The sequence below is a fragment of the Capra hircus genome, chromosome 14 (genome assembly GCF_001704415.2).
Source record: "Capra hircus breed San Clemente chromosome 14, ASM170441v1, whole genome shotgun sequence".
NCBI classification, from domain to species: Eukaryota; Metazoa; Chordata; class Mammalia; order Artiodactyla; family Bovidae; genus Capra; species Capra hircus.
Genome location: NC_030821.1, coordinates 62263409 through 62285528, shown reverse-complemented (window position 1 = coordinate 62285528; position 22120 = coordinate 62263409). Strand labels below are relative to the sequence as shown.

General features: G+C 49.6%; 1 long non-coding RNA gene across 3 annotated transcripts; it reads left to right on the top strand.

The window, feature by feature from the left end:
• LOC102177353 lies at nt 638-19468 on the top strand. 3 transcript variants are annotated; one of them, XR_001919151.1, is made up of 4 exons: nt 638-648; nt 16671-16763; nt 18727-18805; nt 19185-19379. It is a non-coding gene; the product is annotated as an uncharacterized LOC102177353 (long non-coding RNA). The 3 variants fall into 3 exon arrangements; XR_001296502.2 differs by lacking the exon at nt 638-648 and adding an exon at nt 1448-1775 and having other exon boundaries at nt 19185-19468; XR_001919150.1 differs by lacking the exon at nt 638-648 and adding an exon at nt 8909-10969.

The window sequence follows — 22120 nt, the reverse complement described above, 5'->3', positions numbered from 1 at the left end:
GAGCTGTGTATCTGCTGACTTGTGGCCAGGCACCAAGAAGGACCCCAGCTGATGAGCAAAGTTGCACCCTTGCCAGGGCTGGATCTCAGGCCATGTGGCCGTCCTCATGACTCAGAGGAGGTGGGACTCGAAGCTAGTGGGCGGAGGGGCTGGCGGCCTGCCGACTCTCCGCTGCTGAGATAAGCAGTTCCTCTCTGGCTGGCAACATGTGTCCCTAGTCCCCAGGGAGGGGGCCCAGCTTCCTCTCCAGCGGCCCCCCTCCTCTTGCCCCATTGCTTGAAGGCTGTTCCCTGGAAGAAGCGTTGTCCACCCTGGGCTTCTGCTGTGAAACACACTGGGGCTTCAATCTGGAGAAGGGACAAAGGGACTGAGGCCGGGGAGGCGCCTGCAGACCCATCTCAATTTATGATACCCACGTTCTTGGAGCTGTGAATCCAGCAAAAGGCAGGGTGGGGCGGGGGGCGGGGGGGGGGGGGGAGATATTTTAATCAGAATACCATCAGGTTGAAAACAATGTTCAGCAAGTGTGGCCACAGTGTGCTTGAAGTCCGTGGCTGGTAGGAACTTGTGAGAAAAAGAAACTGGTTCCTGTTTCTTTTTCTTATAACTCAGCAGCGAGGACCGTGTAGGCCGCCGGCGATCAGAAATGTATGTCTAACTTGGATTTTACACAATCGGGCCCTGCTCCACAGCACACCGCCTGCCCACTGGCTAGCCCGAGTCCTGCAAGCACAGCAGAGGGGTGCCGACCGGAGATGGCTCTGGGGTCCCTCCAGGGCCGCCCTGGGAACCTGCTGGTTTGCAGGACCCCTGGTTAGCCAGCAGCCTCTCTTGCTGCCTGTTCACTGTATTCCAGAACAAAAGTGCATCTAGTTTCTTTTTTTTTCCTGGGGCATTTTATTCTTTTATTCCTTCTGCTTCCCCTCTTTCTTTCTCTTGTTTTTACAATCTCCTTGTAATGACTAATTGGCAGTGTTTCCCGGCTTTTTTTTATGTTTCTCTTGCTCTGGTTACAAGTCGTACTAACCCAGCAGTATCCACAGGGACCAATAGACAGCCAACATTCCCAGTGATATACTGCGCTCCCTGTTCTTTAAAGTGTAGCACATTTACAGGGAAATGCACACGGCGCGGGGGCCCACTCCCGGGGTCGCTGGCGTCGCGCTCGAGGTCCCTGCTGTCCGCCCCGTGGGTGCGCCCCCTCCCCCACAGCCCCTCCCTTCGCGCCCGGTCCCTGTGCCTCCCCCAGCTCCCCCTTTCCGCTCACCCCCTCTCCTGCGACCTCTCCCCGCATGGCCCCTCCCCGCGCACTCCCCCATGCAACCACCTCCTAGCGCCCCCTCCCCGCGCGCCCCCCTCCGAGCGCCCCTTCCCCGTGCGCCCCCGCGGTCCCTCCTCCGCGCGCCGCGGTCCCTCCTCCTCTCGCCGCCTCTGTGCGCCCGCGGGGCCGCCTCGGTGCCCGTTTACTGCGCGCGGCAGCCACTCTGGAGCCGGCGCACATCTGGATGGAGTCAGGCCCAGCGCCCGGGCCGGCGCCCAGCCAGTCCCCACCCGCTGGATTTCCTGATGTAAACAGAGCAAGAACACAGCAACTCTGCTGAATGTGTCACGCGGCGCTCTTTATCTGCTTGGGGTCAAGACGGCGACTTAGAAAAACAGAAGCGTTGCTTTGAATTTAAACAGCTAAGAGCCAGAGCCGAGACTGGTCTGCAGGGGGGAGGGCGAAGGCCTCCAGACCCACCTCCCGCTTTTGTGCCTACTTGTTCCACTTTATGGTAATTTGGGGGCTAATTTCATTATCTGCAGCCGGATTGGAAACAAGATGCTGTTTCTGCTAATGGTGCTGAAGGCGTGTGTGAGTTTCTGTGCAGTGGGTAGAACCTTCCACCCCGCCGCCCCCGCCGCCCCCGCCGCCCCCAGCCGCCCCCGCCGCTCTCAAAGCGCGTTCTGACGCTGATTCTCGCAGCCGGAAGCCTCCTGCCCTGTTTCTGAGAGGGCCGCATCGCTCTCTGTCACGGAGCGCCGGCCAGGAGCGCCTTTCCTTCCTGGGTTCCCAGAGGGGCCCAGGCCGGGGCTGGAGGGTAGACTTCCGACCCCGCTCGGCGGGGGGACGTGCTTCCTCGGCCGGTTCTGGCCCCGTCGTCTGCGCCCGGGGGCCTGGCTGGGCCCCCGTCTTTCCCTGGAGCTGGTGGTTCCTTCTCTCCTCTGGCAGGGAATAAGGGCTTAAGGATTTGGGGTTCTAAATATTCATTAGCTAGAAACCAGCCAGCTATAAACCATGACAAAGTCATTTTGAAAAGATGGTAAAGAGGGAAAATAGAAAATGATGGCGGAGCTTGTGTTGTCTTCACCAACAATTAACACGAAGTGTAGGCGGTTTCCACCTCAGTCCCAAACTGTTTCAGCCGGCGGGTCTGGAGATCTGGCCGGGGGCGTTGTCCTGGCCAGGGTTCCCTGGCCCCGAAGCCGGGACTTCTTTTTTTTTTTTTTCAAAAGTCCTTAAGTGGAACTGAGAAGAAGCTGCGCTGGTCTGAGGGCAGGCTGACTGGGGCCGGTAGCGTTTCCGCAGAGCAGCTTCCTGGGGAGTTTTGTCTAAACGTTTGAGGTCAATGGGCCCAGGCGGTGGCTGGACGTCAGGGCGCTGGAATGTTGAGGAGCCTCGGATGCATCACAGTGCTTTGAATAGGCTACGAGGGCACTGTTTCCCCCCACAGACTGTATCTTGATGAATTTGCCAGAAATTGGGCCAAGACTCACAGAGAAGACCGAGGTCCAATTTGGCGAGTTGGCTGTTAGTGGCTGTGCTTGGTGGTTTGGTTAAGAAGATGGAGCCAAAACCCAGAGTGAGAATGAGGTTCCTTTAGAGCTGCCAGAGGCAGACGTAAGGTTCGTCTGATTCGTCCCACCCTGTGCTCTCTTTACCCTTTGAAACGTTGATGGCAGGATTCGGCAGTGGACTCCTGTGATGGAGGGGTCCTGCCTTTCAGAGGTCTGGCTGCGAGTGCGGGACCTCTCAGTTTATTCATAAAACACTTGCTTCTTCCTTTTGACACATTAGATTTTTACCGAAGTTTCAGGGGACAGGCAGGAGGTTCCAAAGAGAAGAGACCAACATGGCCCCTTGCTTACTTACTTATTCCAGCCTCAGTTTGCTCATCTCTAATGGATAAGGAAATCTCCTTCTCCAGGTTAGCAGATTTTACTGTCGGTGATGCGTGTGAGGTCACTGCCCATTAAGCAGGGTTACTACACAGGGGTTTGTAAGAAAGGCTTTTATGTTGCAGTTGGGTTTAGTGGTTCTGAATTTTTGTTAGTTCCTATCTATTATAGACACGAGGACTTGGGAAAACTTTCTGATCTCACGTCCTCCATTCCATACACTCACCTTGCGTTTTCCAGGAGCTCCTTGATTTAATGATGGAACAAAGCATTTGAAATCAGGAGCTCACCACATTTTCCTGCTGTGCTCAGGGGCCAGCAGGAACCTGTGTGTGTGCGCGCGCATGTGTGTGTGTGCTCAACACTGGCCCTATCACAGCTGTTTTACTTTAATTGAAACTTTTATTAAGGAGGCTGCAGATTCATATGTGGTTGAGAGGGCTGTGTACTCTTTACCCAGTTTCCCCCAATGGTAACATTTTGCAAAGCCACAGAAGGATGCTCAGCCAGAACATCGATATTGACACGACTCACCTCAGTCGGATGACTTGCACTCAGTGTGTGTCTGTTTGTTCCACACATAGCTGTATCCATGTGTGGGTCGTGTGGACACCACTGCAGTCCAGACACTAACTAAAACAGTTCCACCAACACAGGGTCCCTCTGTGGCCTTTTGTGGCCACATGCCCCACTCCTTCCCGTCCCAGTTCTTGGCAACCACCAATCTGTCCTGTTTCTAAAATTCCAACCTATGCGTGATCCTTTGGGGACTGTTTTTTTTGGGGACTGTTTTTCTTGCTTAGCGTAATTCTTTGGAGATTCATCCAAACTGTAAGCAGTTTGTTCCTTTTTATTGCTGACAGATATTCTATGGTATGACTGTTCTGCGGTTTTTATCCATTCACCTGCTGAATGACATCTGGGCTGATTCTAGTTTTAGGCTATTACAAGTAAACCTGCCTTATAATTTGTGTACAGGTTTCTATGTGAATGTTAGTTTTCATTTCTCTGGTATAAATGTCCAGAAGGACCGTGGATAATTCGTATGGTAGTTCAATGGTTAGTTTCAAAGAAACTGCTGAATTGTCCTCAAGACTAGCGATGTATGAATGACCCAGTTTCTCCACATCCTGGCCAACCGTTTAGTGTTCTGGTAAGTGTACAGTGGCCTCATTGAGGCTTAAAAGTTCATTTCCTTAGTGCTTAACGATGTTGACCGTTTCCCCCTCATGCTTGTGTGCCGTGTATGTATGCTCTTCAGTGAAATATCACTATGCTTTGTGCTCATTTTCCGATTGCATTGTTATTTTTTGTTACTGTTAAGTTTTGAAACTTCTTTCCATATTCTAGATACTGGTCCTTTGTCACATGCTGGATTTGCCAACACCTCTTCTCCATCTGTAGCTCATCTTTTCATTCTCTTCACATAGACTTTCACAGAGCAAAAAGTTTTAATTTTGATGAGGTCCAATGTATCGAATTTTCCTTGCATGGCAGTGCTTTTGGGGTCAAGTCTAAGAACTCGTTGTTTAACCTTAGAGGCTGAGGATTTCTTCTGTGTGCTTTTTATGAGAGGTTTGTAGTCGTACATTTTACACTCAAGTCTATGATCTAGTTTGAATTAACTTATATATAAGATGTGTAGGGTGAGTCTCCTCCCCTCTGGTCCAGTTTCATCAGAACCACTTCTTGAGAAGGCTTGCTTTCCTTCTCGGAGTCACTTCTGCACCTTTGTCAAACCTCAGCTGAGAATATCCATCTGGCTCTGTTTCTGGGCTCTTCTGTTCCTTAGATAAATGTATCTGTCCCACTGTCTCCCAGTACGACTCTTTGTGATTACTGTAGCTGTGTTATATGACTTGACGTCAGATTAACTATTTCCTCCCACCTTACTCTTCTTTTTCAAGTGAGTTTACCTTTGTTTTAGAATTAACTTGTCTGTCTACAAAAAGTGTTGCTAAATTTGGATAGGAATTGAGTTAAACCTATAGATTCATTTGGGAGTTGACATTTTTATGATGTTGAATTTTCCAGTCCATGAATGTGGCATGCTTCAATGTTTGTTTGTCTTTCATTAGCATACACGTTGTAATTTTTAGCATACACTTTCTGTACATGTTTGGTTACGTGTATATAAAAGTATTATGTTTTCTTTGCAGTGATTACAAATTGTTATTTGTTTTGAATTTAGTAATTTAATGTTCATTGTTAGTATGTAGAAATGTTATTGATTTTTGTGAGCTGATCTTGTATCTTGTGACCTTGCTATACTTACTTTTTGCGTCTAGGATTTTTTTTTTTTTTTTGGAGAGTCTTTTGGACTTTTACAACAGACAATCATGTCATCTACAAATATAGTTTAACTTCTTCCTAATATCTTTTCTTTTTCTTGCCACTGCAGTGGCAGAACTTCCAGTGCCATATTGAATGACAGAGGTAGAGCCTTGCCTTGTTCTTGATTTTAGTGGGAAAGCACACATTCTTTCACCATGAAGCATGATTGTAGCTGTAGATGCTAGATGCTCTTTGTCAAGTTGAGATCATTTCCCTCTCTTGCTGATTTCCCTTTATTATTATTTTTTTAATCATAAATGAGTGCAGTGTGTTAGTTGCTCTCTTGTGTCTAGCTCTTTGTGTGATGCCACGGACTATAGCCTACCAAACTCCTCTGTCCATGGGATTCTCCAAGCAAAGATACTGGAGTGGGTTGCCATTCCCTTCTCCAGGGAATCTTCCTGAGCCAGGGATCGAAAGTCGGTCTCTTGCAGGCGCGTTTTTTTACCATCTGAGCCACCAGGGAAGCCCTAAATGAGAGTAATGTTTTATCAAATGCTTTCTCTGTGTCAAATAATAAGATTGTTTTCTTTTGCTTATTGATATAAAGGAACTAAAAAGCCTCTGGATGAAAGTGAAAGAGGAGAGCGAAAAAGTTGGCTTAAAGCTCAACATTCAGAAAACGAAGATCATGGCATCTGGTCCTATCACTTCATGGGAAATAGATGGGGAAACAGTGGAAACAGTGTCAGACTTTATTTTTTGGGGCTCCAAAATCACTGCAGATGGTGATTGCAGCCATGAAATTAGAGACGCTTATTCCTTGGAAGGAAAGTTATGACCAACCTAGACAGCGTATTGAAAAGCAGAGACATTGCTTTACCTACAAAGGTCCGTCTAGTCAAGGCTATGGTTTTGCCAGTGGTCATGTATGGATGTGAGAGTTGGAATGTGAAGAAAGCTGAGCGCTGAAAAATTGATGCTTTTGACCTATGGTGCTGGAGAAGACTCTTGAGAGTCTCTTGGACTGCAAGGAGATCCATCCAGTCCATTCTAAAGGAGATCAGTCCTGGGTGTTCATTGGAAGGACTGATGCTAAAACTGAAACTCCAGTACTTTGGCCACCTCATGTGAAGAGTTGACTCATTGGAAAAGATTCTGATGCTGGAAGAGATTGGGGGCAGGATAAGAAGAGGATGACAGAGGATGAGATGGCTGGATGGCATTACTGACTCGATGGACATGAGTTTGGGTGAACTCCGGGAGTTGGTGATGGACAGGGAGGCCTGGTGTGCTGCGATTCATGGGGTCGCAAAGAGTCGGACATGACTGAGTGACTGAACTGAACTGAACTGATGGTAGACTATATTGATTGATTTTCAAATACTGACTAGTCTTGCATATTTGGAATAATCCCAGTTGGTCACTTTGTATCGTTCTTTCTATACACTATTGGATTTAATTTGCTGATATTTTATGAGGCTTTTGTGTCTAGGTTCATTAGTTGTATTAATCTATAGTCTTATTTTATATCATTGTCTTTGTCTAGTTTTGGTTTCAAGATAGTACTGACATCAGAAAATGAGTTGGAAGTGTTTCTGCCTTTTTCCTTATCTGGAAGAGATTATATAAGATTAGCTTTAAACTTTTCTCTTGTAATTTTCTTTGATCTGAAGTCTACATTATTAGCTATTAATAGCGTTATTACTCCTTTTTTTAAAAAAATAATGTTCATATATTTATTTCTGTGTTTTTTGCTTTCAGCATGCCTGTGCCATTACATAAGAAGAGAGGTTGTTTTGGTAAAAGCAGTGTACATTTGGAGCATGTTTATTTTTCCAGTCTGTTAATCTGTATCTTTTGATTAGTGTATTTGGACAATTTGCATTGAAGGTGGTTTCCAGGTATGTTAGTGCTTAAAAGGACTGTTTTATTATTTGTTTTCTCCAGCTCTTGATCCTGTATTTCTTTGCCTTTTTCCTGGTATATTAGCACTACTTTAGGATTCCCAAAGTGATTTATCATTATTTTAGTGTATGTCTAAAGGTTTTGTAGTGGATGTTCTGGGTACCCAGATATACATATATGACTTATAACACTTAACTGGTATCAATATTTTACTATTTTCAGGAGTGAAAACTTCACATCCATTTAGTTGTTTTTTCCTTCCTTGCTTTTAAATAATTTGTTCTTATGAATTAGAATGTGTTATGATTTCTGTTTTATCATTGAATATAATTGATAAAGCTTGAGAAAAGGATGGTCTGTTGTGTGTGCCCATTTCTAATCTTTCTGTTGCTCCTTCTTCCTTCCCAGTTCTTTCTTCTATCATTCCCTGTCTGCTTGAAGGAACTTGTTTAGTAGGTCTTAAAGGGTAGGCCTGTTGTTCAGTTGCTAAGTCATGTCTGACTGTTTTCGACCCCATGGACCACTATTAACTGATTCATGAATGTTTCCCTTTCTGCGAAGTTTGTTTGAACTTGGTACCGTGCTTGCTTGTTTAGCATCCAGGCCTTTTTCATAGTGGCAAAAACATGGTTCTGGGTGGGTGCCTTCACTTTCATATTACAGTTCTGTTTTAATTTAATGACCCGACACCCTGGGGCTATGCTGGTTGTGTTACCTGCCCTTCCCAACAATATCGATGTTCAGAGAAGATTAACTGGAAATTTGCTGTGAGTTTCAATCTATTGTTTCAGAAGAAATTGCTTTTTAAAAGTCACTGATGAGACTCCTCTTTGCCATTCAGGGAAAGAACTGAAGAAAAATAAGTGCATTTGTGTTAAGAATTACGCTTTGCGGTATCTGCTGAACAGCTTTTAGGATAGAATTCATTTAGCCTCCCCAGTTTTTACTTTAGAATTAATTTTCACTTATACAAGAGTCTTGAAGTAGATGATGCTTTTGGTTAAGCAGTTCATGGGTCAGTGACCCCGTTAAGTGATTTGTCTCTGAATCTTCAGTTACTTCAGTAACATTTCTGCCTATTCTGCTGCTGCTGCTGCTAAGTCACTTCAGTCGTGTCTCACTCTGTGCGAGCGCATAGACGGCAGCCCACCAGGCTCCCCCGTCCCTGGGATTCTCCAGGCATGAACACTGGAGTGGGTTGCCATTTCCTTCTCCAGTGCATGAAAGTGAGAAGGCTATTTAAACCAGTTAGTTCTTCTCTGAACTATCAGACTTAAAATTGCTGTAAATGAATGTTGCTTTTTACTCATATGAATGGAACCTGCCTTAAAACCCTCAACTGGTATCCACAATGTGATGTCCTGCTCGTGTGCACAAGACTCCAGACACTGTCTCTATAAATGTGTTTTATTTTTAAAAAGCTGGAGACTTTTTCACTTATGGAGTTGTTTCTATGTTATTGAAAGAAAATTCAGAGTAAGGCATTTCTTGAAAAACTAATGCTGGAACTGTATTACTGATCTAGATAGCTTCCCAAATAACTCAAAATATTTTACAAGATTTCTTTACCTGCCTTTTTTTCCCACTAGAAAAATCAAGGCCATTGATCCTACAGAGAGACATCTCAGAGATCTCATGGGTTTGGTTCTAGGCATCGCAGTGAAGCAAATACCATGATACAACGAGGCACCCACGTGTTTCGGTTTCCCAGCGAACATGAAAGTTGTTGATTCTATATTGTAGTCTATTAAGTGTGCAACACTAGTACGTCTGAAAGAACAATGTGTGTAGCAAACATACCTTCTTGCTAAAAAATGCTCACCATCAACTGACAATACAGAGTAGCTTTAAATCTTCAATTTGGAAAAAACAGCATCTTCCTTCGAGGCACAAAAAAAGTGCACTTGTGGTTCTTTCATTCAGGTGGGACACGCCCCTAACCTGGACATTCCATCTCAATGGTGCTGACATACCGCTGTGAATATCAAAGGGACACGGGAGAACCAAGGAAAGTGATTTAGAGCTGGCTGTCTAATGATACTGGACGGTGGCTGTTGTGAGAGGCTTAGTCGGCCAGACAAGAGGCCTGAGGTCAGATTAGAGATGGAAAATGTGTGTTAACTTGGCCTTGAGGCCCCAGACAATGAGGAAGAAGTTCCATGGGTCAATTTCTGGGTGTATCTCTGTCAAAAGATATTTTTCATGAAAAGGTAAAAGCGAGATTCTTGTAGTGATGTACATCAACCCATGTTGAAGATTTTGTCTTACTCTTTAACCACGGAGGGAACCAGGCGGGTGTTAAAAATGGTCCGAAGGAAAGGTGAACAGCACAAGTTTATTTGGAGTAAGTTTGTGTAGGCAGAACTGATTTTTCTACAGGAACAGTGAACTCTACTGAAATTCCACAGGACAACTGCAGTTTGCATACCCATCCTTCTCCGCAGTGTATGAAGAGATGTAAAATAGCTGGCTGACAGTGAGCCAGGTGAAAAGTCAGGCTGTTTGGAGGAGCGTGCTGTGGACTTGCAGCATTGTCATCAAAGAACATATTTTCCTCTCCTGTCGGGGTTCATTCTGCTGCTCTACACTCATCACCACCGCACATCCCACCCCACGCCACCCCACCCCCCAAAAAGTGAATTGAACCAGAGAAGGGAGCCCAAGACAATCCTTCTGCTCCCTGGGAACAAACCAAACAAGTGAGTATACATATTACATTGGAATGTGAGTTACAGCGGAGTGGGCATTCCGTTCTCAGTTATGCCATTTTATCGCTCTGCCAGCGAAACTCTTTCAAGCCCAGTGAGTTACTGAGTGAATCCTGCCTGGTGCAGGAAGATAGAATCTGCCAATCAGAAAGTAACAAAGAAGGAGATAAAAGAAAGTGAGCGACTGAACTGAAAAGAAGGTAACAGAAGTAGATAAAAGAGTCACAACATCACATCCTGCAGAAGAAGAGTATGGACCGCAGCAACTCGCCTTCCGATTGCAGTCTTTCTGCCTCCTCTCAGAACCGCGTCCCGCTGGCCCCTGTGGACAGTGCGGGAGGTAGACGCCCGCAGTGGAGGAAGGGACTTCACTCCCTGGCTTTGCCGCCAACAAGCCATGAGTCTGGGCAACTGGCGGCTCGATAAAGGCAGGTCAGACAGGTCATCTCTGAAAGGGGGCATGTTCTGCCCCCCTGGTGAGGATTCAGAATGTCTTTCCTAAGCACCAGTGAGGACTAAACAAGGCCACAGATGTAAAACTCGGACATGAGAAGCCCGGTAGATGATGTCAGGGCCTCCCGGTTACTGTTGTTACTAGTGACTCAGCGGCTTCCCACGGGGCCTGTGGCCGGGAGGAGAGAGGATGCTCAGCCCGCCCCTCCCACGGGTGCCCTGCTGCGCTTGAGCAGGGGACGGGGAAGGGCCCTTGGGGGTCTGTTTGGGACCATTTACTGGAGGAAGATGTGGCCCGCCTGTCGGTGACCGAAGCCTTGTAAACACTCCTGTAGCCCGAGAGACGGGGGAACGTGTGACTCCTGGATCGTCCGTTGTCGTCACGATGAGATGACATGTCGGTTTCATTTCGGACTCTTCTGAAGGAGACTGAGCCGAGCAGTTGGGGCCTGGAGGCTGGTGGAAAGGTGAGTGGGGCAACCCTGGCTTCCCTGCGTCCGTAGGACTCAGGGTAGCGTCTCGTGGCCATGCACGGGGAAGCCCCGGGCGGCCGAGAACAAGCCTCCTGCTCATCCCGGCCTGGCTCGGCGAGCTCGCGGGGAGGCAGAAGGGCAGCTGGTCCTCGGGGTGTCCCTGGGGAGCTGGCAACACCCCTGTTTCCATGTGTCCCACCAAGGCTTGGGGCCAAACCTGAGGAGGAAGTGCTTCTCCCCTTTGGGCTGCAGCCCAGCCGGTGGTCAGAGATACTGCTCCTGGTGTGAAGGACACACAGCTGTGGTTTCTGGACCTGGTGGCCTTGGGATGAGGGCTGATGGGAGAGTGGGGGTGCCTGGGCTGGCGGGGTGGGCAGAGCCCCGTGTCTATCTGGAAGGAGGCCTGTCCCTAGCAAGGCAACCCTGGATTTAAACTCGGGGACCAAGGTCCAGCTGTGGTCACCTGCTTGGGTGTCCTTTCTAGTGAACCCTGCTCTGCATGCTTGGCCCTTCTCTTTTCAGTTTCCTTGTGTGTAGAGGGGATTGACATTGGGAAAGGTTGAAAGCAAAAGGAGAAGTGGGTGGCAGAGCGTGAGATGCTTAGGTAGCATGAATATGCTTAGGTAACTCAATGAATATGAATTTGAACAAACTCCAAGAGACAGTGAAGGAGAGAGGAACCTAGCATGCTGCAGTCCCTGGGGTCGCAAAGGGTTGGACATGACTTAGTGACCGAGCAACAGCAACAGCTGAGACAGTGAACTGAGCCTGGTGAGCGTGCGGGTCCTGGGTGTGGACTGAGCCCCTCACTGCCTGACCCCACGGAAACAAGGAACTGGGGGAAAATTTGTGAAATTATCTGGCACCGAGCAAGTGCTCAATGAAAATAAATTAATTTTTTTGACTTTGCCAATGCCCAGTGTTGATATGAGTTCTTCTAGAAATTCAGTTCTGAATTCCTAATAAATAGTATGTTTATCGTCTTTATCTGTTGTATTGTTGTTCAGTTGCCCAGTTGTGTCCAACTCTGCAACCCCGTGGACTACAGCATGCCAGGCTTCCCTGTCCCCCACTGTCTCCTGGAGTTTGCCCAAGTTCATGTCCATTGCATCGGTGATGCCATCCAGCCATCTCACCTGTCATATTATTTGTAAATTACTAACAACTGGTTCTTCCTTGAGAACCCTGCCTGCGCTCTGCCCAGACACAGAGCTGGAGCCGGCATAACTTTGTGCTCCTCCTGATTGCAGAGCGTGGTTTTATTTTTCCAGGAATGTCTTGCTCAAGCAAATGGCCTGACTGTTCCTCCCAGGAACTTCCGTGGAAGCATCCACACTCACACCGAGAGTCAAACATTGCTTACTGAAAAGGCTGGTTGGTTCTCTGGGCTGTGCAGTCAGGGTCCTCACTGGCCCTGCTCCCCCACCCTCAGCTCTGGCCTGTCAGCTGGTTGAGTCTGCGGCGTTTGGAGCAGGTTTGACGTACTCTCCACATGCTGGATGGTTCAGAGAAGTTGCAAGATCTAGAATTTGAAAAAGTCTGCATTTTACGTTTTACGTCTTAAACTATTGTTGCAGTTCTGGATTAAGATTTATATATTTGAAAATATTTCAGCTTCTTGAGCTCCTTCTAAAGTAATTGCAGCATTTTTTTCCAAAGTTCAACATATACCTATTCTGTTTCCTAAGAAGTAGCCTCTGGCCATTGACTGGCCACTGACGGATGAATCCCTCATGGTCTGTGGTCCTCACAGCCCCTGACAGGGTGTTGTCTTCAGTCGCACCTGGAGACCCTGCCCTCTGGACAAAGGCCTCCCTGGACAGGATGGGCCAGCCCTCCCGTCTCCTCTGCCTCCTCCACAGATGTGTCCTGGGCCCAGGTCTCCAGGGGCCACAGGCTGCCAGCCCTGGGCAGTCAGAAACTCTATGGGCCGGTCGGGGTCTCCTTTCCTGGCCTCCAGCGGCCCCTTGCTGATGCCCTTTCTATCTGGTGGCGGTGAGGCTATGAGCCTAATCCCCCAAAGGGAGGGAGGGCACCCTCTCCTCTTTGAGAGCATTTTCAGGCTTCGCGAGGCTTCCTCAGGAAGCACTGTGGCTGCGGCCCTTTCTTGGGCCGGTGGCCTTGGGCAGGGTGTGCAGGTGTCCAGTCCCCCCTGCCTGGAGTCAGGAAGTTTCCCTGAGGAGGTCCTCAGCGAGGTCGCCCAGTCCTTCTTCTTGTGGCTTCTCTCAGGGAAACGCTGCATTTTGGTGCCAGAGAACCTGTGCTGGTTCCCCTGGGTGCCCCGGGGAGGGGGGCTGGGATCCTGGGTGTCCGCCTGAGGTGACCTGGTTTCAGGAAATACGTTCAGCTCAAGTGGCCTTTCTTACAACCGTGAAGGCATCCACGTGCCCTTCCTGCCTCTCTCTGTCTGTCTCTCTTACTCTGTCTCTCTCGGCCTCTCTCCCTCTGTCTCTTTCTCTGTCTCCCTGTTCTCTCTCTGTCTCTGTCTCCCCATTCATCTCTGTCCCTGTGTGCCCTGGAGGCCGTTATTGGGAACTCTGCTCAAGGGCCATCTGAGTCTTAGGAAAGCAGGCCCTTCTCAACCGTCCAGAGCCTCATCTGGGTCACATAACTTTTCGTTGGGTCTTGGCCAGAGATCACTTTTATTGGGAATAAGTTATTACTGCTAAGTACTGCTTTCCTAATCCTTCTGGATATTTAAGAATCTTCATCAGAAAGAAGCAAGTGGGCACTGGTAACTTTTGGTCTTTTCTAAATAAAATAACTTTGTGCAGGTGTAGCAAGAATTTATTTCAATATCAGGACAAGCTTTCATTGTGTTATTTACAATTCACTTATTTGCAGGTGATGGCTGACAGGGGCGTGTTGCTAAGTCATGTATGGAAAATGTCCCCATGTTTCAGGACAGAGGTGATTTCCACACTCTGGGTGGCAGAGTCAGGAGTTTGGAGATGGGGTGCCCCCAGTGGTCTTCTCTGGGCTCCAGGGGGTGCGATTCGGGGCCATGTGAGTAAACCAGGTGTGACCTTATATCGCAGAGGGTGCGTCCACCCAGCAAAAACAAATCTCTGTTTGGGGAACATCCTAAGTTATAGAAACTCCGTGACATTGAAAGAGAATAAAAATTCTTTAAAAGTCTTAAATGGAAATATATTTCTTCCAAATAATGTTGCATGATGTCATCTAAACATTTTGGTTCGGGTTGTTCTTTGTGATGGACTTAACTGTATTTTTTAAAATTAGTGGTTTTCTCTGGATCCTCTTCTGCCAGTTCATGGTATCATCGCTTTGATTTCTGTAGAATTTCTAAGAATCTTCATTTCAGATCCAGGAGTTCTAGTTTCCTTGTTACAGAACAAAACAGCATTTGATAGACTTTTAAAGAATCTACTACTCATGGGATTCTCCAGGAAAGCACACTGGAGTGGCCTGCCGTTTCCTACTCCAGGGGATCTTCCCCACCCAGGGACTGAACCCACGCCTCTTGTACCTCCTGCATTGGCAGGTGGGCTCTTTACCACTGAGCCTCCTGGGAAGCCCCTTGTCCTCAGAAGCACATTCTTTCTACCTTGAGTTACGTAGCTGGGTTGGAGGACGCAGAGCCCCCAGGCCTGCTGTGCCCAGGGGTCACCCCTTCGGGGTGGGGTCAGAGGCCTGTCTGCTTTCCTCCCACTCCCAGGAGATTAGATTTGGTGTCTGGCCAAATCCTTGGCTAGAAATCTTGAACAACAGGGCCTTTGCACTAACCGCCAAGTGTGTGGTCATCCCAGCAAATTTAAATGGACTTAACATGACTCACACCCCAGATGCCCTGCTGAGCGCAGTCTGGTTCATCAGCAGACGCGTGGGATCAGAGGGGCTCTCTCAGCAAAGCTGGTTCATCAGCACACATGTGGGGTCAGACGCAGCGAGACTGAGCAGCCTTGGCAGTGAAAGTGAAAGTCGCTCAGTCGTGTCTGACTCTGTGACCCTATGGACCATACAGTCCATGGAATTCTCCAGGCCAGAATACTGGAGTGGGTTGCCTTTCCCTTCTCCAGGGGATCTTCCCAACCTGGGGATCGAACTCAGGTCTCCAGCATTACAGGCAGATTCTTTACCAACTGAGCCGCAAAAGTGCGGAGTTGGAGGTCTGATGATGCTGGGTGCTGGGATCTGCTGTGGTCTCTTCCCATCCCCCCGGCCCCCGCCTGCCCTGGGGGCCACAGGCTGAACTTTCTCGGCTGTGCTCTACACAGGGGAAGAAAGCCCAAGAGAGAGGCCAACCTGGCTGCCCAAAGCACTGTCCCCTGTTGGTGGCCAGTGGCTCTCTGGGCAGGGATGGCACCTGGAAACCCAAAGGATGGCCAGGTGGGTGCGGCCAGGACTTCTGTCTGGGAGGACACAGTAACGGGTGTGACTCCATCATTCGGGCTTTGGACAGAGCAGAGAGAGGAGTGCGTGGCGAGCAGGCGCTCAGGACCAAACGGGGAGGAAGGATGTGGTTGTCAGCCCCCCTCGCAGTACGGACTGCATCCATGCGTCTGAGCCGGGGGCTGACAAACAGCCCATTGTGTCAAGATGGGGTTAAGTCACCCGGGCAGCTGACTCGGCTTCAGGACTTGGAAATGGCATTTCTCACCTCCTCCACACTGGTCTTTTCAGTTGCTTGCCAAGTTGAAGAGGGGAAGAAAAAATCCCTTAATTCTGGTTAGAAGTGTTTCAAACGTTACATAAAGAGGCACTTGGCTGGTTAACTGGCTCAGTTCTGCCTGGGTTTCGTCTCAGGAAGCATTTAAGCTTGCTCCCCAGGACTGCACCCCTAGTAAACACCCTGCTTTAAGGGCCCTCCGCACACGTAGGCTCATTGTTCCTCCTAAGAACCACCAGTTTATAAAAATCACAAACACATTGTGTTTGCTGAAATATCCTGGTCTATGTTTGAAAAGGTGTAATACATTCCAGTTTGAAAACTCAAGTTCTCTAAGATGCTTCTTTTCCTGTAGGTTCTGCACTTTGGCCTCAAGAGAGGCTCAGTCACGTGGGCACGTGGAGAGCCAGCTTGCCCACGTGGTGTGGCACTCTGCATCTGATACATTAGGGGTTTTCATTCATCAGTTAAATTAGGAAATGCCGTGACACTTTCTAATGTTCTCACTAGCTCACTTTTTTTTTTTTTTTTGCTGCATAACTAAAATCGTGTAGACAGGACAAGTTCCAGTCTCCACTAACCACCTAGAGAGGATGTTGAGATTTTAAGCTGTAGAAGTTGCTCTTGGTTTAGCCAGGTTCTTGCAGTCAGAGGAACTGCTGTGTGCCCTGTTCTGATGGGCTCAGGGGGTGCCATGGCTGTGGGTCTCTCTGCTTGGTGGTGGGAACACAGCTCCACGCCTGGTCTCAGAGCACAGGTGAAGACGTCCTCCCTGTCATGGGGGTGGTCCCCAGGGACAAGGTGTTGGGGTGAACCCGGCTGTGTTGGGCGTCCTCTCCAGCCACTGGTGCTTCGAGTTTGGAGTAGACCCTGCTCCCTGGCGGGCGGGTGGTGCCATGCAGGATTCTTAGCTGTGACAAATCCAGTTCCTTCCGATATTCCTCTCCCTCCGCTCTGCTCCCCTCCCCTCCTGCTCCCCCTTTCCTCCCCTCCCCCTCCTCTTCCCCTCCCCCTCCCATTCAGGGGTTTATCTCTCTAACTCATTTTCTTGCTCTTTCATTTCAGGCATGATTTGTTTCCTTAGGAATTCCTTCTGTAGTACTTGGAGCTTTGTGGATAAAGCACCAGTCAGAACCGCCCTGTGGAAATGGAGCGAAGGTAATTAAAGACACACGAGTGTGTGCTCTTTCCTTTGGAGACTGAGTCCGGCAGGCCCTGCTCTAGGTCTGTGTGCTCGGCTGTGACGCGGGATGTTAGCGGTGACGCTGCAGGGCCTTCAGGGTGTCGGGCCTGGGCTGGGCCTGGGTGGGTGGACGGACCCCCGCACCGGTGTCCTGTCAATTCAGATGAACTGCTCAGTCCTGGTCCCAGATCCCGGCTCTTCAAAGCCCAGGGTCGGGTTACATTTTATAAGAAGAAAGTCAGATTCAAAGACTGGCAGAAGATAACCTAGTCTTAACTCAGAGACTCACAGACGTGCTTTCGATATTTATGTGCTGTATTTTCACAGCACTTTCTATAGGTTGGGACTTAAACCTGGGAGGGTTCCTGCTTGAGCCAGCCTGGATTCCATCCGGTCGCAGGCTTCGTCTCCCGCCCTCAGGGCCTCTGGGTCCACGGCTGGGACCCTCAGCTTGGAGCCCAGCCCTCATGGGAGCCGCCGCAGGGCCTGTGAGCTAGGCCCTCTGGGTGGAGGCGTCTGACGTGCTGCCTCGCTGAGTCCCTGGCCCAGCCACTTCCCCGTGGACAGGACACTGCGCTGTGGTCCCAGGGTCCCCAGGGTGCACCTTATCCAGTTCGCAGGTCCAGACTGTAGCCTACCCTGTCCCTTTGGATCCCTGAGCATGCAGCGGGCCTGAACCCTGTTGTCTGTCCTTTTCCTGAGAAGCCCAGGCGTTTCCCAGAACACTTGCTGTGAGGAGCAGCCCCACTTGGGCGGCCATCAGCTGGGGACAGAGCTGGGGAGGCCTCGGCGAGGGAGGGGCTGGGCACCCCGCCCAATCCCTCCTCCTGCGGGCCCAGCCAGGCTCTGATGTCCATGGGGACGCTGCCCCCCTCCCCCAACCCCCGCCCTCATTAGGGAAATGACTGTTTTCCTTGCATTCCAGGCTCTGCCGTTCATGTGAGCGTTTGGGGATCTGTGGGGACAGTGGCAGATGGGGCTGAGAGCCGGGGGGAGGAGAGTTGAGGGAGTAAGTAAGTGTCAAGGAATTCATTGTCTGCGCTCCACCTGTTGCTGCTCTGGTCCCAATCAACCTGCTCGCCAGGCTGGAGCCAGCGGACATCTGGAAACACTGCTCTGTTTATAAACTTGGCATGGAGCAGCGCTCGCGGCCTGACCTCCCACACGAATCTGGAAACAATTAGAGAAGATGATAGGCAGGCCCCAGAACGCTCCAGGGAGGAGGAGCCTGCAGGGGAGGGGTGCCCGGGGGAGCCCGCAGGGGGTGCGGGAACCGTCCTCGGGTGTGAGGAGCTGGGGTCTGGGAGGGAGGCCCGGGTGGGGGAAGGGCACCGCAGGAGAGGGGAGGGAGCCAGGGTGGGTGAGGGGGCCAGAGATCTGGTCGGGGAGTGGGAGAAATGAGGGTCGGGGGGACCTTGGGAGGCCTGGACTCCAGGGAGGTCTGGATGGGACCCCGGGTAGGTTATTTGCAGCCCCCAGCGCCATCCCCCCCCCAAACCCCGTCCCCCGCCCCGCCGACCCGGCCCCCAGCCTGCCCTCACTGTGAGCTTGGAACCAGCCCACTGTGGACACAGAGAATCCAGGCCTTTCTGGTCCCTGTAAGAAAAACATCACACAGTCTCAGCTCATTTTTTTTAGTTTCGGAAACACATTCTTGAAAAGCACTTTTTAACCACAGGAAGTTTAAGCAATGTGCCATTTTCCTGCAGAAAAACTAAGAGATACTTGAAGTGCAGGGGGCAGTTCTCTAAACAGGGCAACCCTGGCGGCCTGGTGCTGGGCCCCGTGGGGTTGGACCCCATGGCGCTGGGCCCTGGCAGACAGATGAGTACCCCGCTCTGAGCTCCGGAGCCAATTTAGGCCAGAGTCTGCAGCCGCAGGAGGTGAATGAGTCTCGTCCTCTTCACTCAAGAAACACTTTTTTCTCTTTCTCCACAGAATTGAAATGTGATTCCCAACCTGGAGTGGATGCTCTTTTCACGCTCAGCTGGGTCTCTAACTCCTGAAATATTAATCTGTAAGAGCTGCTGGCAAACCAATCATTGGCACAATTAACAAGCTCCTGGTTGGCCACACAGCCTTGAGGAGGGGAGGTCCTGGGGGTGGGGGTCAGCTGAGCTATTGGGAGGGTGGCCTCCCCCCCCCACCCCCCTCCGGCCTTGGTCCTACTCTGCCTGGTCTCCAGGATCAGCCTGAGTGCATTTGCTAAGATTTCTGAAAGTTGCTCCAGCCACGATCACATGTCACGTGTCAGCTCCCATCCAGGCACTCTCTACTCTCTGAGCACAGAACTTCGAGGCCCAGCCTGGTCCCACCATCCACCCCCTGCACTTTTCTTCTTTGCATACACGTGTCCTTTCATACTCCCTGATTCTTATGTACTGGTTTCCATTTAGGACATAGGACGAGTACCATCCAGGGATGTGAAAAATCCAGCCTGAGGCCCCAAACAGAGTGGGTCCTGCTCTCCGGGCAGATCCAGAGCCCCTGGAGACGAAAACCTCGTAAGCCAACTGTAGACTCGGTGCTTTGCTGCAAGAGGATTCATTTGAGCTATAATAAAAAGTAGTGTGTTTATTTAACCCCTGTAAGTTGATCTCCTTGGTCTTCATGAACTGGCTGGGCAGCTAAGGACCCACATTCCTTCCACAGTTAATAAAACTTCATATTTTTCTCTGTATTCATGAATTTAATTGCACTCAGACCCACTTAATCTACATTAGTTTTTGAAACTTTACCTAGATTAAAAAAACACAAGCACTCCTATCCCTCCCCCCGACCCTCCCTGCAATATGCAGCACAATCATCATCTTTAAGTTAAACGATATAAATTGGAAATTTTACTGGTTTGGTCCTTCGGAAATCATCTCCCATCTTTACAATTTTCTGACCTGGGGATTGTAGCGAGATGTAAAGTGACTTGGTTATAATTCGTCCTAAGATAGTGCTTCTATTTGTTCAACTTGATTAAAACCCCCCCAAAAAAAGCAACAGTAAAATCCCCACCAAATCAGATCTAAGGGACTTCACCCAGGACCCCCTGTAAGTCCTTTGTGATGCCCGCGTGTGCTGGGGGAGAAACTTCTTCCAGAGACCCGAGGAGGTGGGCCGCCCTCAGCCAACACGGGGCGTCCCTCTGCTCCCTCCACCCCGTCACGGTGGGTTTTGAACACCAGTGACATTTGTGTAAATCATTTTGCTTTCTCTTGAGAGAAATAAATGTGGCTTCTCAGCCTGAGAGCTGGTCACCCAGCCTGGAAGCCTGGCCAGCGGCCATCACCCCCCTCTACCGTGGCCTCCTTTGTGCAGAATCTTCTCCAAACCCAGTGATTCGAAGGCACCTTAAAATTGCTTGTCATGAGGAACACCAAGTGCCCTCCTCCTCAAGAACCACAGCAAGGGTGGCTGCTTCTGGGCGCCTCCACGGGCACGGGGTGAGCAGGATGCTGCCTGACCATGTCCAGTGACTCTGCCGGCATCTGTTGAGGGGCTGGAGCCCCTCGCTTTGCTGCTTGACCTCTGGTGGCCTTGAGAGGCGCTGACCCTTGCCTGCCTTGGTTCCTGGACTCTGCATGCTGTAGTTCAGCCACATGTCGATGGGATATCGTTGCTGTCGAGAAGATAGGGTCCAGAGGCTGCTGTGTGCCTCCTGACTGCCCGCCTCTCCAGCCACCATGGCCCCCGGTCACTGTGCATTTCCGCTAATGCTCTCCTCACTCTGAGGGTTTACGTTTGCCCCTCCGTCTGTTTGAAATGAGTGGCATTGGTGGTTTAGTGGTAGAAATCTTGCCTCCTACTCGGGAGACCTGGGTTCAATTCCCAGCCAATGCTTTCTGCTCACATTTCTTGGGCCTTCCCAGGTGATGCTAGTGGTAAATTATCCATCTACCAATGCAAGAGATGCAGGGGTCAGGAAGATCTCCTGGAGGAGGAAATTACAACCCACTCCAGTGTTCTTGCCTGGAAAATCCCATGGACAGAGGAACCTGGTGGGCTACAGTCCATGGGGTCACAGAGGTGGCCGTGACTGAGCATGTGCGTGCACTCAGGCACGTATGCGTTAATATTTGCCTCTGCCTGAAGCACTCTTCCCACCACTTCAGGTCGGATCCCTCACCCACTTCAAGAAGCCTGGGTACTGAGGTTGGGTGACCAGCAGCCCGTGGGCTCCTGTCTTTGCCCCATCGGGAGACTTCCCGCTGTCACTGCCTCAGTCTTTCACCAGCTGACCCCAAGCTTCAGCTGCATCAGGCGTGTGCTCATCCTGTGTCCACCTGTACATGTGGGCGCTGGCCCTGCAGTCACGTGAGCCATGCTAGGACTGGGTGCCCAGGGAACAGGAGTGCATGAGGTCCAGGGTCAAACTGGGGTTCAACACCGTAATTAATGGGAAGACAACTGGAAAGAGAATCTTACTTGGTCCTCCCTGGAGGTTCTTTGATGCTTCAGTTCAGTTCAATCACTCAGGTATGTTCGACTCTTTGAGACCCCATGGACTGCAGCACACCAGGCTTCTCTGTCCATCACCAACTCCCAGAGCTTGCTCAAACTCATGGTAATCGAGTTGGTGATGCCATCCAAACATCTCATCCTCTGTTGTCCCCTTCTCCTCCCGCCTCCAATCTTTCCCAGCATCAGAGTCAGTTTTTTGCATCAGGTGGCCAAAGTATTGGAGCTACAGCTTCAGTATCAGTCCTTCCAATGAACATTCAGGATTGATCTCCTCTAGGATTGACTGGTTTGATCTTGCAGTCCAAGGGACTCTCAAGAGTCTTCTCCAACACTACAGTTCAAAAGCATCAATTTTCCAGCACTCAGCTTTCTTTATGGTCCAACTCTCACATCCATACATGGTTATTGGGAAAACAGCTTTGACTAGATGGACCTTTGTCCGCAAAGTAATGTCTCTGCTTTTTAATATGCTGTCTAGGTTGGTCATAGCTTTTCTTTCAAGGAGCGCGCGTCTTTTAACTTCATGGCTGCAGTCACCATCTGCAATGATTTTAGAGCCCAAGAAAATAAAGTCTGTCACTGTTTCCATTGTTTCCCCATCTATTTGCCATGATGGGACCAGAGGCCATGATCTTTGTTTTTTGATGTTGAATTTTAAGCCAGCTCTTTCACTCTCCTCTTTCACTTACATCAAGAGATTCTCTGATGGTTACCAGGCTCTTTACAGTTATAGGCACGAAACAGCCTTCTTTCCAATGGTGTTTCCTTCTATTATCATTAGTGATGAAAATTGGATTTATTTCGCATATTACAGTGCAGGATTTGATGTTGTTTTTATGTGAACGTAACTGCTCTGTAAAACCTCAAGCGTTTTTCTCTC